The sequence below is a fragment of the Diabrotica undecimpunctata genome, chromosome 3 (assembly GCF_040954645.1).
Source record: "Diabrotica undecimpunctata isolate CICGRU chromosome 3, icDiaUnde3, whole genome shotgun sequence".
Classification (NCBI taxonomy): Eukaryota; Metazoa; Arthropoda; class Insecta; order Coleoptera; family Chrysomelidae; genus Diabrotica; species Diabrotica undecimpunctata.
In genome coordinates, this window is record NC_092805.1 from 61235389 (window position 1) to 61252692 (window position 17304).

The 17304-nt window shown below is 31.9% G+C and overlaps 1 long non-coding RNA gene across 5 annotated transcripts in view; it reads right to left on the bottom strand.

The window, feature by feature from the left end:
• Positions 1-17304, bottom strand: part of LOC140435618 (uncharacterized) — a 152346-nt gene that overhangs the window by 66566 nt on the left and 68476 nt on the right. The window contains exon 4 of one of the 5 annotated variants that reach the window (XR_011950192.1): positions 4421-5307. The exons of 3 other annotated variants lie outside the window; for them this stretch is intronic. This is a non-coding gene — a long non-coding RNA (uncharacterized lncRNA). Of the gene's footprint in view, positions 1-4420; positions 5308-7349; positions 8205-17304 lie in introns of those variants that run through there. One more of the 5 variants, XR_011950196.1, reaches the window with a different exon arrangement.

Sequence of the window (17304 nt, forward strand, 5' to 3'; positions counted from 1 at the left end):
GTTGCCTGATGGTTATCGAAGAACCGTCTGTGATCATATCCCCACTATCACTGTAACATTAATTGTATTTTCTCACCTTACCTTGTATATATGAGCATCTAAATATAAAAAGGAGATAACGGACGAAAAGAAGAAAATATTGGTTATCTAATTTGGGCAGTGGGACACTTTGATGATTAGCGACAAGATCTGTGTCTAGCCGTGGACAAAAAAAAGAAGACCTATATAAAGCATTGGAGGAAACAATCGTAGACCTATGTATAGCACTGAAGGAAAGAATCGTAGACCTATGTAGAGTACTGGGCTAAAAATCTGTGTCGAGCACTAGACGAAAGAACGAAAGCTTTTATGTAACAGTGTATAAAATATTGGGTTCCCCTGTCAAGCAGTGGACGTTCAATTAGTGAATAGAAGAAGGTAACATGAGATGAAAAACAGATTAGCTAAAGAAAAGAAGAAGGCGAAAGAAAGGAAAAGAAAAAATTATTCGACTTGTCAGTAAGCGTGATGTCACCCGAACACCTGAGCAGCTGCAAACATCAAAGGATGCCGCTTTTTCCCACGGTCGGTAAAATTTTCCCAGCGCCAAGTGCCGCAACATCTACTACCAAAACCTTTAAAATTGATATTTAAAATTTAAAATATTCGCCTTTTGATTTGACGTTTATTTGACAGTTGTATTTAAAAGCCGGAGACAGAACGGCCGGCTTCTGTCTCCGGCTTCGGCACGCAATGTAGCTTTTCTTTAATAATTTTAAAGTGTTTGTTTGTCCTTTTGTACTGTAGTGTAATGTACAATTATATGTTTATGACATTTTGTTCTTGTCAGATAGGCCGCAATTGACGAAATGCCCCTGAAGATGATCTATGGATCGAAAGTACTTGGGCAAGATTAAATTAAACTGTGCTCGATATATGCCTTTTATTTGATCAAAGTTCATTTATTCGAGCATTCAACCTTATATTTATTTAGTTGTATTTAAATTCATGTCAGCTGCTTCTATACACACAGCAAAATTATATGCAATATTACAAGCTCTCATGTACATCAAAAGTACAAACCATTCTATCTCCGTCATTATCACAGATTCTCTAAACTGGCCCGGTTCTATCTAGTCTTCTTGTGGCTGGACCATTGTTGAATAGTTCCCTTACTAGCTTATTTTTATGGTGAATGGTAAGTATTGAGTTTGTTTATTTCTTGCTTGACTTCTATAGGAGTAAAACTTTCAATTGTGAGGGACATTTGACATGCTGCGCTAATTAGTTCTTCGACTTCTTCATCAGGATCTGCTGGCTCTGTTTGAAATACGTTTGTAATATGTTCAGCAAAGATGTCCGCTTTTTCTTTGTTGGAACAGGCCCATTCGCCATTTGGTTTACGGTTGAGAGGAACAGTTGTGTATGGTTTCTTAAGCTTCTTAGTCGTCTTCCATAACGTCTGGTCATTTGCTGTAAGATTTGTAATGTAATGTTCGAAGGTTTCGTTGTTTGCGGCTTTTATGACTACTCCAAGTTGCCTACGTAGTCTATTGAATATATGTAGGTCTATGTTGTTTCTTTTCCAAGTTCTCCTTGCACGACGTTTTTCAACAATGAGTTGGCGAATGTGCAGAGGAACATTTGTGGTATTTGTTGGTTTGCGTTCAGTTCGTGGTGTAGATTGCCATGCCACTTTTTGCACAAGTGTGGTGAAGTATTGAGCTGCTGTATCTATGTCATGTGTAGATTTGATCCGCAGATTAAGATTGGTGTTTTCTTCTAGGCAGGATTGAAAATCTGACCAGTTGGTGTTTTTTGGCATGAGTCGAGGAGGTGGTTGGCTGTTTATAACTGTGGTACTCAGGCTCATAATAACCGGTGTATGATCCGATGAGAGATTATAGCTGGATTATATTAGACAGTTGTTTCTGGATACTCCTTTGCTTATGTAGTAGTCCAGTAGATCTGGAAGTTTTCTGGGGTCACTGAGCCAGTACGTAGGGATTCCGTTGGTGTGGCAATCATAGTTGTTGTCGGTCATTGCTTGTAGAAGATTACGACCTTTTGTTGTTGTGAGTCTTGAGCCCCAATGTATGTGTTTCGCATTCCAGTCTCCCTCGGCTACGAATTTGCTGCTAAGTAATTGGAAGTAGGCTTTGTATTCATCTGAGGAGATTGCGTGACGAGGTGGGCTATACATTGCAGATATGTTAAAGTGCCATGGCGTTGCATTTACTTGAACGATTGCTGCTTGTATTTTTTCTGTTGCATATGGCAACACATGATGTGCTATGCAGCTGCGGATGATTACTGCCGAGCCACCATGAGCTGTACCATCGGGATGAGCTGTGCTGTATGTTGTATAGAGCGGAATATTGAACGTAGTTAGGTCGGTAAAGTTTCTGAAATAAGCAGAACGTCGATTTTATTCAAGTTTAAAAAAGTAATTACTTCTTGCTTATGGTTTAGCAGGCCATTAGCGTTCCATATGGCAACTCTAAGTATGTTTAAGAATTTCTAAGTTGTGGTGGAAATTGTTGTGGTTGTGGCGGAAGAGCGAATTGATTTTGTGGAATGTTTGATATAGGAGTATTTGTGGGTTGCCAGTATATTTGGTTTGGTGCATGTTCGGATGTGTATTCTAGTGGAGAATATTGTTGGGGAATTGGGTACATGTTCCTGAGTGTTTGTTAATAGTGGACCTGCTGCTTATCTGCAATTTCTGCTGATACTACAATAGACACTAAATGTTTGTGTTCCGTGTTTGTGAATTGTTCATTGTAGAAAACAGAAACTGCGACTTTACTGTTTATTTTAATAACTAGAATTTTAATAATTAGATTTTAATTGTTCTTATCGGTGGTCACTTTTGCTATCGCACTCGGCGGAATACGTCCTTACTCTACGATATTCAAGTGAACACTAAACGGACAAAATAAGAATATTTCCAGTGATTTAAAAACAGTAGTAGGTGAACATTTATCTATCCAAAACTTAATTAGCTTTCTTAAAGATACATCTTTATACATATACATCATATAATTTAACACAATGTAATTACTAATGGTAACGACCCAGGTGGTAAAAGCGACTATTTTTTGTAAATAAAAAAAAGTTTTCGTTACTAATAAAACAAGTTTTAGTACATTGTTCCACATATTCCGTAGAAATGCACCACTAATACCCTTTATGGTTGAAGCAGTGACTAAAAAAAAACAAAATTAATGCATCAAACGAAATCAATCATCTAGTATTAACAGTTAATTAAATGATTATAATGCTATTTATCAAGTCTGTGTTTATAAATTATTTATTAAAGTTTCTTATGCTATATTTTGAATAAAAAATTAATGATTTTTATAACCTGTTAACAACCTTGAGCGTCTTAGTTATGGGGCTGTGACAAAACGTTCTGCTAGTCTAAACGAATAATTGTCTTTATGCAATTTAATTAAGGAATAAAGTTTTGGAGATCTTCGGTTCATAATTAAATATTTAAATTTTTCGGATGGGTTAATTATACTTTCATGATTATTAAGTGCTAATTTTATAGCTTGATTATATTTTTCTGTGGGATATTTAGATAATATTTGATATTCATTTGGTGTTGAAATATTAAGGGTGTTGATATTGATAGTAATGACTAGGTTACCTTTACATGCTCGCAAAAGTATGATATTGTAATTATTTTTACATTTGATCTTATAAAATTTAAAGTTTGAGAGTTAAAATTACTACGAATTGGTTGTACAAAATTATTTTTAATTAAATCGGACGTTTGATATTTTGTATTATTTAAAATTTCGATAAATTTTTTAGTAACGCAGTTTACACTACTAAGTTTTGGAATTTATCTAAATGGGCGATTTGTATTTAGGTTATAGTTAAATCTTCTACTAATATTAAATTAAATTCTTTATTCTTTGAATTTGAGGAAATACCTCCAAGTTGACGACAGCGAAAATCAAAAAGCAGTTTACTTTAATTTTACTTTTAGTTTTATTATTTATTATTATTTTTATTAAAATTTATTTTTAAACTTATTTTTAATTGTGTATTCCAGTTTTTCTACGAGTCTGTGGAGTGCTGTATCGGTTTAATTCCCTACACATAGGCATGTTGTTCTTGATGTATTGGAGTGTGTACCAATGTTTCATCCCTATTATGTCTGTCAAACAGTTTCTCTAATGTCTTCTGTAGGAATAACATAAGACTTATTGGTCTTTGAGACTTTGCCTTTTACCATCCTCTTGCCTATGGTCTATGTGTCTATGATCTGAGCAGCTCTCCTTTTTTGACACATGCTATTCGGATATAAAATTGCTCAGGAAATTAAAGTCTATTGTAATGAAAGTCGTAGTAGTCGTAGTAGTTTTTTTGTCTACATTTAATATGTCCAAAATATTTGTCATAATAAATTACTTCATTAATAACTCACCTTTTTTGCTAGTGTTCGTATTCTCCCAGGTCCTGTGGTGTTCGTTGGCGCCGCAGTAGATAAGCAACAGTGCATTTCTATTTGTCTGCAGTGTCTCATCAGCTTCTTCACTTCATTGGTCGTTGTCGCTGCTAAATCGCCCGAAGGAAAAATGGCCGAGCCCAGAATAACCTCTGTCGGTCTGTTTTTTTCCCCGATCTTGACTCTTACTGTCGTCAGACCTCTGAAACAAATTTCTCTAGCCTCCTTCTCGTAATCAGGCAGATCTGGGGAACTTCAGTAGATCTACTGTAGATCAATTCTCGATTTAACCCAAGGGCAATATTAAACGTTCTCTTAAGCTCTACCAGGACTGCTGAGGCTACCTTGCTATGTTGGATGTTAATCTGAACCATCGTAGTTCATGGTAAGCTTTGGAGTTCTTCTTAGGATTTTTGCAAGATTTGCTTATCTATAAAAAAGGCATGAGCTGCCCTCTTCTCTAATGTTCTACTTAACAGGGACTAGTTCTGTGTTCTCAGTATCGAATTAAGATGTTGAAGACGCGTGATAATCATCTGTGTGTCTTTGGTTTTTGTCTCAGGAATGAAGACCTGGATCCTGATCTTCACTGGGAAGTACTTGAATTCAACCACTGTCTCAGGACTTTAATCGTCTCCCTAAACAAGTTCTTTGTAACCTGCGCAGTCCTACGTTAAATAAGTATCTTTAAAATTGAGCAACGCTGCCGCTACGAAGGAGATCCAAAATCTGCCTGTTCTTTGCTTAATGTAAAATTGGGGTTGTAGCTCACTCCTTTCGAGATGATTTTAAGCTGCTTGGCTTTGTTTTCGTCGCTTTTAGAAATCTATGTTCCTACTGCTCTCTTATTTTCTAATAAAAGCTGCCTGAATAAAACAAAACTTATTTTAGAAAAAATTTGAATTATTATGTAGTGAATAAAATTAAAAAATATATCTCTAATTTATTGCTATAACCTTGAATGAACTATTTACCAACAGGAAAGGAGAAGAAAAAAAAAGGGAAGAAGACTACCTATTAAATTTTGTTTTGAAAATTTTAAATCATAAATGAAAATAAGAGAGGTCAAAAATTTCTATACATCTTTGGATGTTTTCTTAACATTGTTTCGTGTTTTTTTTATACGCGGAAAAGTGACCAGATGACTAGTGTCAGCGATGTAGTTTTTTTTTATATATTTTTTGCTATTTAGCTATTTATTTAGCTGGAGTAATGTATTCTAAACAAAAAAATCATTGGATGGGTCGGTCTATAGAATATTTTATTATTTAACACATTAAGCTCCAAACTAGTTTGATATGGGTTTTCTATCCGACTGAAACACTTTCTTCTATGTACACACACACACACACACACACACACATATATATATATATATATATATATATATATATATATATATATATATATATATATATATATATATTATTATGATTGGTGTTTATAGAAAATAATTTATAAGTTACACTACTAGATAATATTAGATATTAAAAGTATTTGGTTAATTTAATAAATTATATACTAGAGAATTATATAAAAATTATTTATGTGAGGGCGTTTTTAAGAAATTAGCATATAATAATTGTAAAAAGTTGTATTTTAGTAATTATAATGTGGTAGATATATTTAAGTGAGCCATGTGACTAGGCAACCAACTATACATACTCTCCAAGTGACATTTTAAATAATTAGGAATATAAAGTGGGGTTATAATAATAATGTTAGTTTAAAATGTTTAATTTATATATATTTACTGATTTAAGTGTTTATTCTGATCTGAAAAGCCTAAATGTTAACAAAATCATTAATAGAAAAGTATGGAATTCTCTAGATCACCGGAGATGGCCTTGTTTGCGAAATGGTTTGTTCCAGAAAATTCAGACATGTGTTTAATGGAATAAATCGAACATGATTTCTTACCAGATAATTCTGGAACATCCAAAAAGATATAAATACCCGGTGATTTGGATTCAGAAGGTCAGTCAGTCAGTCAGTCAGAAAGTTTTTAGTAAGAAGGTCCATTAAGTTAGTCAGTCAGTTGTGAGTTATAGTTACTATTAGTCCAGTTTTAGTATGAAAATTAGTTAGAGTCAGTCAATCAGTTACAATTGTTCAATATAGTGAGTTAAATCAAGATAAGAAACAGTATAAAGAAAATATTATTGAAGATTAAATATTATGTTATGTATAAATGATGATAATGGAAGAAGTATTAATTGAATATTAAAATTAAATAATATATTTGGTGACTGGATATTGGTATATAGAAAAGAAGAATAAATATAAATGCTGTTTGCTAGTTTGCTTGGTGGTTTATAAATGCTGTGAAGAAAAATATCTTAAATTGGTGGAAGCTGATAATTGGAAAAAGTAATTTCACAAAAACAAGGATAACCGAAGCTGAGAAGAAGACATTTGAGTGGTAATTATAATCTATATAGTGGAAAACAGTTCCTTTAGGCATTCAGTGACAGAAAGGTACAAAATTTTGTTAATATAATTTAGTTAGTGTCATAACAATTTCAATTTTGTAGATAGTTTGTTTAAATTTTACATTGTCTATAGAATTTAATTAGTTTCATAAAAATTTCAATTTAAAGATAGTTTATTTTAAATTTACATTGGCTAGGTTAGATATATATTTGTGTTTCATAGTAGATCTAATAAAGATAATTTAAAAAAGTACTTACAAACTAATTCTTTGAGAACCGCGATAAAAACCCTATATATTATATTATTAAAAATACTCATTGTTCATCATTCAAACAAACAATACATCATAACAATATATATATACATATATATATATATATATATATATATATATATATATATATATATATATGCGGTAGTAATGACATATGTCTGACAGAAAGTGTACCCTGTTTTTGCATTCTTTATCGCTGATTCTCTTCATTTACGGATCGAAAAATTCTTACGATATACTAAAATCCTTCCCATTTCCTCTTTTTTAATATATTTTTTAGAGAACGATGGAGTTTTCAATTGCCGTGTTTCTTAGTAATTCAGCAGCCAATGTACAATAAAAATTTATGTATACTTCGTCGAACAGGGGATTTATACGCACATACGCACACTTTTGATCCGACACATCGATAAATGATTTTGTAGAATTGTAGTCAACAATATAATCGACTTTAAAGACAGGTCCACGTTTTGTTTAAACATCTGTCATCGAATGAATATCCTGAGCGATTAAAAACAGAACGTTAGTTTTATCTTTACATTTTCATATAATAACTTTTGTGTTACTCGGTAGATACTTCATATCACTTGTTTTTAATTTTGAATCGACTGCCGCTTTTTAATTATGTCTCCTATTAACTCGTAATGTTCCTACTAAGTGGGTTTTCCTGTTATTCAAATTATGGGCTAAGTGAACACTCGTGTAAAAATTATCCTTAATATGTAAAGTTCTCCCTGTATCTAGAAGCGGATGCATAAGTTCCATAACCACTCTGGATGCCAACGACTTTTTAGATGGTGGCAGCTCTTCTTCACCGTACACTTTAACCGCGTACGTTTATCCATTTGCCACGCAAAGTCTACAATTTTACTCCAGATTTGTATCTTTTTCTAGGAAAGTATTACAAAAAACTAAGTTTACCACAAAATGGTAGCACAGTTTCGTCAATACATAAGGATTTTCTAGGAGTACACATTTTCTAAAACTTCTCATTTCGTATTTGTAAAAGACGAGGCATTTTATTGAGTGTGTTTCCAGGTGGACAGCTCTCGTTATCTGAAATGTGAAAGAAGTTTAATTACATTTTAAATCGACTGTTACTTATTTCACACATTTTATTAGACACTTTATTCTTATAAAGGAAATTGTTACTTCAATAATGAGTTCTGATTGTCTGTGTAACTCTGTGTTTTCTTATCATCCAAATTGTAAAAATAAAAATAAGAGAATAAAAATTACAGTAAAAGAAATGAAAAACGAAAATTAAAGCAATTCTTCTCTTTCAAGTGGTCTCCAATTACTCGAAAACAAATGTTTCGTAAGGGATGGAATTACAATACAAAAGATTATTTTTTGTTCATCGTGGTTATTGGTTTTAGTTTCTTTTTTTTTCTTTTCTGTTTATTTACGATCGCCATCTGGTCATAAATGACCAATCAGCAGTTTTAATCTATCGTAAATTACCAAAGTTGCTTGAAATCAAGTGTTTATCCCATGGTTTTCTCTTAATCCAATCTGATAAATAATGCAGTAATGTTAACATGGAGCTCTTTCTTACGTACCAAGGAACATTTATAATATTTATCAATACTTTGTTTCAAAATTTCTAAAATATTTCTATATTACTTTTCTTGGCACACCCCCAGAGAGGGCTACCATAAGTCCAAATAGATTGTAGTATTTGTTTATAAAGTAAAAGCTTGTTGTATATTGATAGAGATGACTTTCTTTGGTCCAATATTTTTTTGTATTTAATGTTCTTAAGTTTTTCCCTTTTTTTCTTAAAATGAACTTTCCATAGTAGTTGTGCATCTAATGTTATACCTAGGTATTTTGCCGTATTTGGATGTGGTACCTACTTGGTTGTTATTAATTGTAATTGGTATATTTTGTATCTTTTTATTGGTAAAGTTAACGTGTACAGACTTATTTTCGTTCAGCCTAATTTTTCATTTTTTTTTGTCCAGAAATGTATTCTGTTAACTGCTGTTTTGTAGTTTGTTTATTGCCTCTTTGATAGTGTCATCTACCGCTAAGATGGCAGTATTGTCAGCAATGGTGGATATATTATTATGTTTTAATACAAGTATATCGTACGTGTATAGCAAATAAACGACAGGGCCCAAAAAATCTTACACTTGACGGTCGATAAACATTAGGTAAAAATCTATGTTTTAATTTTCTTGTTTACGTTTGCAGATTGACTTTTTCTACAAAACAAAGAATAATAAAATACAAACAGAAAATGTGCACCCATAAATAACTTACCTATCCTTGTTGTATCAACATACTTCCGGTTTGAACTAGGACCTGCAGTAAATTATTTACAATTTTATGTTCATTTACAGTTTTGCTTTGTTTTATTCACCACTATATAAATCTAAATATCCCCATCACTAACATTTAACATTATATCCTGGATCAGCATCGGAAGCATAACTTAAGCACTTACTTTCAAAGACACTGACATCACTGGTTACTCTCTTGACATAGACTCACACAGTATTAAAGAGTGCAGATTATTAATGAGGGCATACAACTAATTCTTCTTCTTCTCCTTCTTCTTCTTCCTCTTTTTTTCTTCTTATTCTTCTTCTTCTTCTTTTTATTCTTCCTCTCTATAAGCAATTCTGCTTGTTCATTGGCGGATTAATACTTCTATAGAAGGTTGTCATTCCATCTTTTGCGCGGTTGTCTGATACTGCTTCTACCGATAGGCGACTTATCTCTAGCTATTTTGACGATATTGGTCTCCCCCATTATGCTTATGATGTTATTCCATTCTTTTTTCTATTTTATCTCCATTCAATTATACACTGTACGTTACATTTTCTTTTAATGTCTTCACTTTTTTTTTCTATTTCGCAGCATATTCCCTGTAATTTTTCTTAGTAATTTAATGTCTGCCGTCTCCAGTAGCCTTTGTACTGTGGCTGTGCCGAATCTTGTTTCTCAGACGTAGTCATTATTGGTCTTTTACTGGTTTCATAAATTCTTGACTTCATCTCAGTGTGAATGTGTCTGTTTCGCCAAATAGTGTTATTAGGTCATCCTGTCAGTCTATTTGCTTTTTTTACTTGACCTCTTACTTCTTTGTCCAGGTCTCCATAGCTAGATAGTGTAATTACCAGGTATTTTATTTCCATTACTTGTTCAATACTGATGCCATCAATTTCTATTTTACATCTGGTTAGTTATTTGCTGACTACTATTGTTTTAGTTTTCTGAGATGAGATTGACACTTCTCTGTTTTACAGAAGATGGCTTACATTTTTGAGTCTTACTCTGTCAAACGCTTTAGGTCAATCAGACACAGAAATGCTGATCTATTATACTCTAGTGATTTTCCAGTAATTTGCTTTATATCGAATATTGCATTTGTACACGATCATCCACTACAAAAGCTCTAGTTTTCGTAGTAAATAAAAAATAAAAATATTAGAATTAGTTCGCTCGTTCTCCTTTCTTCCGGTATTTTATTGTGTTTAATAATTTTATTAATTAATGTTGTTAATTGTTCTATCATTGCTGCTATACAATCATTTGTTCTTTCTCTGCATAGAGCTTTTTTAGATAGTCAATCCACGTATCCTTTTCTATGTGTTTTGGTTCTATTAGTTCCTTTACCTCCGTTCTTTGACCTCTTATGAAGCGCTATATTGCGTTTTGCAGACCGTAAAAATCATGTTCCATTACTTTCGAGAAGCGTTCTCAGTGATCATTTTTTATTTTTCTCACAAATGCATTTCATTTCTAATTAATTACTATTTAAATGGAAATAAGCCACAATTAAAGGTTAAAGTACGTTTATTGACGTTTCAATTTCCACTTCGGAAATCGTTCTCAACCCATAATGAGAAATACAACATTTTTTTCATCACTTAATTTTATCTGCCTCATTCGTACTGACAATTTAGACAGATATTATAAATGAATATTAGGGAAAAGTAATACAAAAAATATTATGAAACTTGATATTATGAATATGATATGATATTATGAATATTATGAAAGCCAAGGAATTATTTCAGTCTATCATTAGTTCGATATTACTTATATTTATTTCGGAGCATGCTCATGCGTTCAGGCTATTTGGACTGAGCCACTGTGAATAACCTCAGCTGTTTGTTGGAAGAGCTGAGTTTTGACAAATGTTGTTTATGTTTTCTGTTGTATGAAAATTATATATATATATATATATATATATAATATATATATATATATATATATATATATATATATATATATATATATATATATATATATATAAAAGAAATAATAAGTTAGACTTACTCACAATCAATTTAATTTAACTAATCGGACGACCGGTTTCGCTTTCTATAATATGCAAAGCATCTTCAGGTCACGATACAAAGTTAAAATGCTGAAAATAATAATCCCATATTAGGGTGTTGTCTAATAAAGATAAAACATAGGTAGGTGATATAAACTATATAAATTACAGTAATTATGCCAATATTACATGTCTGTGGTTTTATAAATAAATAAAATGTTTAAGCAGACAAGGTAAGACCCACAAATTGGTAACATAGTCTATTAAACTGTAATGAATTAATAAATAAACAAATAAATAAACATTACTTACATGCCGGTACTCTATTAATTGATGGTTGAAAAAACATGGTTCAAACTATCTTGTATTGTTGATTGGAGAACTCAGGTCAACTATTTTAATTGTTTAACAGTAAACGGGGAAGTTCTTGAGGAGACAGATTTTATCCAATGAAGTAGAGATAGGTGAAATGTATTGTTTGTTTGATGAAAGTAATGTTCTATACCATTAAGTGTTTTAAAGTTATTTATATTTATTCTGGAGATATATTTATGAAATGTGTGTTATTTATTGAGATTTTATGTTTTGTTTTGGAAGGTGACAGTTGTAAGACAATGAATAAGAATGGATGTACAAATTGTGTGGATGTGCAATTATATAAGCTTGTAGTTATCAAATTTCTTTGATAAAGTTGTTGCAATATCTGGCAAATTTTGTAAAGTCAAAAAATTTTTATGTTAAAATTAAATTAAGACACTTTTACACACACAGAAACACACAGAAAATACTTAAAAACGGGGGACGAAACAGACATTTAATTTAAAAGGGGGAGTCTTTTAAAAAGAACTACATTTCTTACTAGGAGACAATGAGTTTTTTTATGCTATATATCAGATTTTAGAGGTAAACTTGACAAATGTAGGTTAAAGTGTGACAGTTCTTCTTCTATTTTTAAATGCTGTAAGTTAAGTTATCTAGTTTATGAAATAAGCTGATATTAATAAATGTCTAAAATTTTTAATTTTAATTTTAGATATCAAAGTTATTTGATGTGTTAATATTGGCATACTTTAACAAACTTTAAATAATTGATTTCAATGTAACAATATAAATAATTGTAATACTTATTCTATGATAACTAACTCAGCTTAGTCAAAGTTTGTAACTTTGACTAAGTAACTTTGACTAAGCTGAGTTAGTTATCCAAGAATAAGTATTACAATTATTTATATTGTTACATTGAAATCAATTATTTAAAGTTTGTTAAAGTATGCCAATATTAACACATCAAATAACTTTGATATCTAAAATTAAAATTAAAAATTTTAGACATTTATTAATATCAGCTTATTTCATAAACTAGATAACTTAACTTACAGCATTTAAAAATAGAAGAAGAACTGTCACACTTTAACCTACATTTGTCAAGTTTATCTCTAAAATCTGATATATAGCATAAAAAAACTCATTGTCTCCTAGTAAGAAATGTAGTTCTTTTTAAAAGACTCCCCCTTTTAAATTAAATGTCTGTTTCGTCCCCCGTTTTTTAAGTGTTTTCTGTGTGTTTCTGTGTGTGTAAAAGTGTCTTAATTTAATTTTAACATAAAAATTTTTTGACTTTACAAAATTTGCCAGATATTGCAACAACTTTATCAAAGAAATTTGATAACTAAAAGCTTATATAATTGCACACCCACACAAATTGTACATCCATTCTTATTCATTGTCTTACAACTGTCACCTTCCAAAACAAAACATAAAATCTCAATAAATAACACACATTTCATAAATATATCTCCAGAATAAATATAAATAACTTTAAAGAACTTAATGGTATAGAACATTACTTTCATCAAACAAACAATACATTTCACCTATCTCTACTTCATTGGATAAAATCTGTCTCCTCAAGAACTTTCCCGTTTACTGTTAAACAATTACAATAGTTGACCTGAGTTCTCCAATCAACAATACAAGATAGTTTGAACCATGTTTTTTCAACCATCAATTAATAGAGTACCGGCATGTAAGTAATGTTTATTTATTTGTTTATTTATTAATTCATTACAGTTTAATAGACTATGTTACCAATTTGTGGGTCTTACCTTGTCTGCTTAAACATTTTATTCATTTATAAAACCACAGACATGTAATATTGGCATAATTACTGTAATTTATATAGTTTATATCACCTACCTATGTTTTATCTTTATTAGACAACACCCTAATATGGGATTATTATTTTCAGCATTTTAACTTTGTATCGTGACCTGAAGATGCTTTGCATATTATAGAAAGCGAAACCGGTCGTCCGATTAGTTAAATTAAATTGATTGTGAGTAAGTCTAACTTATTGTTTCTTTTTCCTTTTGAAATGGACTCACACAAGCAACACATTCATGATATATATATATATATATATATATATATATATATATATATATATATATATATTGTTATGCTATTTAAATTGTATTATATTGCTTGCTTATGAAAAATCCTGTCTATATTTATTAAATGATCTAATCTCCAATTAATCACAATAAATCAGCATTAATTAATTACAATCTCAGGCTATTTAAATTGTACTATTTACCATTGATCGTGGATTCAAAATATTTTCCAATTGGCTTCCTAATCGGGATAGGTAATATGACCTGAATAAAATACATAGTATTTCAACTGAACTATATGTGAGATGTCCTTTATTTTAATGACATTTTATATAACAATCAATCCTGTAATATTTGCAATATACTAATTTAAATATATGAGAAGTTGTTTTCTATCATGGACCCAAATGTTATTTTACATTGATTTTTAATATGGTTTTTAATATACTAAGCTCTTTTTATAATTCCTTTTTTTTTAAGTGATCGCAAAATTAACTGTCTCTATTATTTATTCAATTTATTTAATTAATAAATGAAAATCACACTCCGGCTCTAATGAAAATTGACTGACTTTTCCTTCTCTGCCGTTGCAATTCTATGGCCACGCCACAACAAAAAATCCTTTCTCTGCTTCTGCTCCTATTGTGGTCCAGATGACGTACACCTTTCTCCTATCTGTCCCTGTATCTGCAACCCAACAACTCGTGTTAGTCTATGCAGCCTCCTTTTGAGCCAATCTCCGCGCCTGTTTACAACTCCAAATGTTTCCGGCTTCGACTGCTATTAATATTCTTATACCCTTTGGTTTTCTATCTCTCTGTACCCCGTTCCTCACACTGGTCAGCTTTTACACAGCAAATAAACACACCCGGTAAATTACGTCTTCGGAACTTCCAACAAACACAAATCACAAAGCTCCTTCCTTCTTGGACGACTAAAACTGACTAACTAACCTTTTTTTCTCTCTCCTATCTCATAGCCAAAACCAACCTCCTTGCATTCAAAAATTGACCAATAAAAATCATCCACCTCTGTGACGTATATCGTTACCAACCAACTCTCACTATAAAACGTCATTCGGGTAATTCCAGAAAACAACCTTCTTTAATTATTCTAACTAAATCTATCTGCTTTACAAATATTTCTTACTAATAGCTACAAACGATACCTGTTTCTCAATTCAATGTCTTTTGTTAATAAACTTTTACCGATATAATCTTTCGGGGAGAAAAACCACCGCAAATCCCGGTCTATTGTTTCAACACTTTCTATATACACTTTTATTCCGGGTAAATCCATTCCACAATAACCGACTTATTTAAATTTCTTATCGATAATATTTGAAAGTCTTGTCTCTGAGGCCTAATGAACAATTCTTCGAACAACTTAAAATACATATTTTGTCTTATACAGGATGTTTGAAAATTGATATGCCCGTGTCTTTATGAAATATCAATAATTTTAATTTTTATTTAAGTAATAACATTTGTATATCGGTTTTTTATTGCTTATGGACATTCAAAAGTACAACAAATCCCCGCCTTTGTAATCGATAAAATTTATCAATTTATGCAACTAAATTTTCTCGAGGCAAACTAAACGCACTTCCTGTATGCTAGCTGTACTTATGCTACGTATTATCCTATCCTACTATCTACTTTATGCAAATTTAAATCTTCACTCGTGATATTTATATACATCATGGATATTATAAATACCTCTGATCTTTTCAGAATCCATATGTTTCAACTCATAGCTGTTTACTCCATCTTCGTTGTTTACTATGTATGGCCCTTCGAAAACAGGCATCAATTTTGCGCAAATACCGGTCTGAACATTTGACACTCTTAATGCTCTTACCATTACTTTGTCACCCTTTTGGAAAGTTACTGGTCTTCGTTTCCTATTATGACCCTGTCTCTGGATGTATTTCTCATTGCTTCTTCTTAATCTCCTCTGAACGGTTTCTATAACCTGTCGATACTCTCTTTGTTCTGGATCTTTCCACGGTCTTATCGGCATGACGCCTTTCATTATGTATTCTGGTGTTTCTTTCGTTACTGTACTTGGCATGGAATTTAGGTACATCTCTATTTCTCCCAATTTTCTGTCCCATCGCCGATGTTGACCATCCGTTGCAATGCGAAGAAATTTCGTTACCTCTTGTATAAATCGCTCAGAAGGATTACTTTGGGGATGCCTGATGCTTACAAAGTTCGTCTCGATTCCCCGTTCTCTAAGCTGTCCCTTGAAACGATCATTTCGGAAGTACGTTGCATTGTCTAGTAAAATTTTTCTTGGGGTTCCTACCGTAGCATGAAATTGTCTATTTTTCTCAATATTTCTTCCCCTTTTGTGGTGCGGCAACTATATAATTTTACGTATTTTAAGAACACATCCACCATCACCAGAATATGCTTGTTCCTTTGCGTGGTCACAATTAGATCGCTTAACATGTCGATGGCTATAATGTCCAGGTTGTTCCGGGATACAATGCTCTTTGCAATATTTTCGTTTTTAAAATTCCTGCTCTTGTATTTCTGGCATACTTCGCATTTCTTTGTGATCTCTTTTGCAATGCGGTAATCTTGTCGACTGATGTAGTTTTCCCTAAATACAAGCCATACCTTTCTACTGCCAATATGTCCATTTTCCTCGTGTAGTTTCTTGATGATTCTTTCTGCCAATGTCGGTGTCACTAAATATAATTCCTTTCCGTCTATTCTCTTAAAAAATATCTCGTTTTCTAGCTCTGCTCTTCTCTTTTCTCTTTCTTCTAGGCCTTCCTGGTCGGTCCTTATCTCATTTAACGAAAATATCCCTTCGTCTTGTGTCAATATATTCAATCCCACATGTAATGTAATTGTCTCCTTTTTTCCTGTATCTTCGTCCCGTGTTAAAGCGTCAGCTATTATGTTGTCTTTCCCTTTGATGTATCGAAATTGTAAATCATACTCTTGTAAGAGCAGAATGCCTCTGTGTATTCTGTTATTTACCAATCGATTCTTCATGATGTGTATCAATGCTGCATGATCCGTTTCGATGGTGAATTTAGCTCCCAATAAGTAAAACCTTAATTTGTTTACGCAAAATAGTACACTGGCGAATTCCAACTCGGTGACACTGTATTTTCTCTCATGTGTTTTAGTCACTCGAGATATAAAACATATCGGAACCTCTTGGCCGTTTTGTATTTGCGACAACACTCCTGCAAATTTCTGTATCGACGCATCCGTACGGAGTATAAACGGCAAATTGTAAATAGGGTGATATATTTTTGTTCCTTTAGCAAATTCTTGTTTCAATATTTTGAAAGCTTCCTCCTGTTCTTCTTTCCAATTCCATTTTGTCCCTTTCTTTAACAATTTTAATAAAGGAATTTCTTTTTGGCTTAAATCGGGAATTAATTTCTTGAAATAATTTATCGTACCGAGAAACCCTCGCAATGTTTTTAGATTTGTTGGTCTTG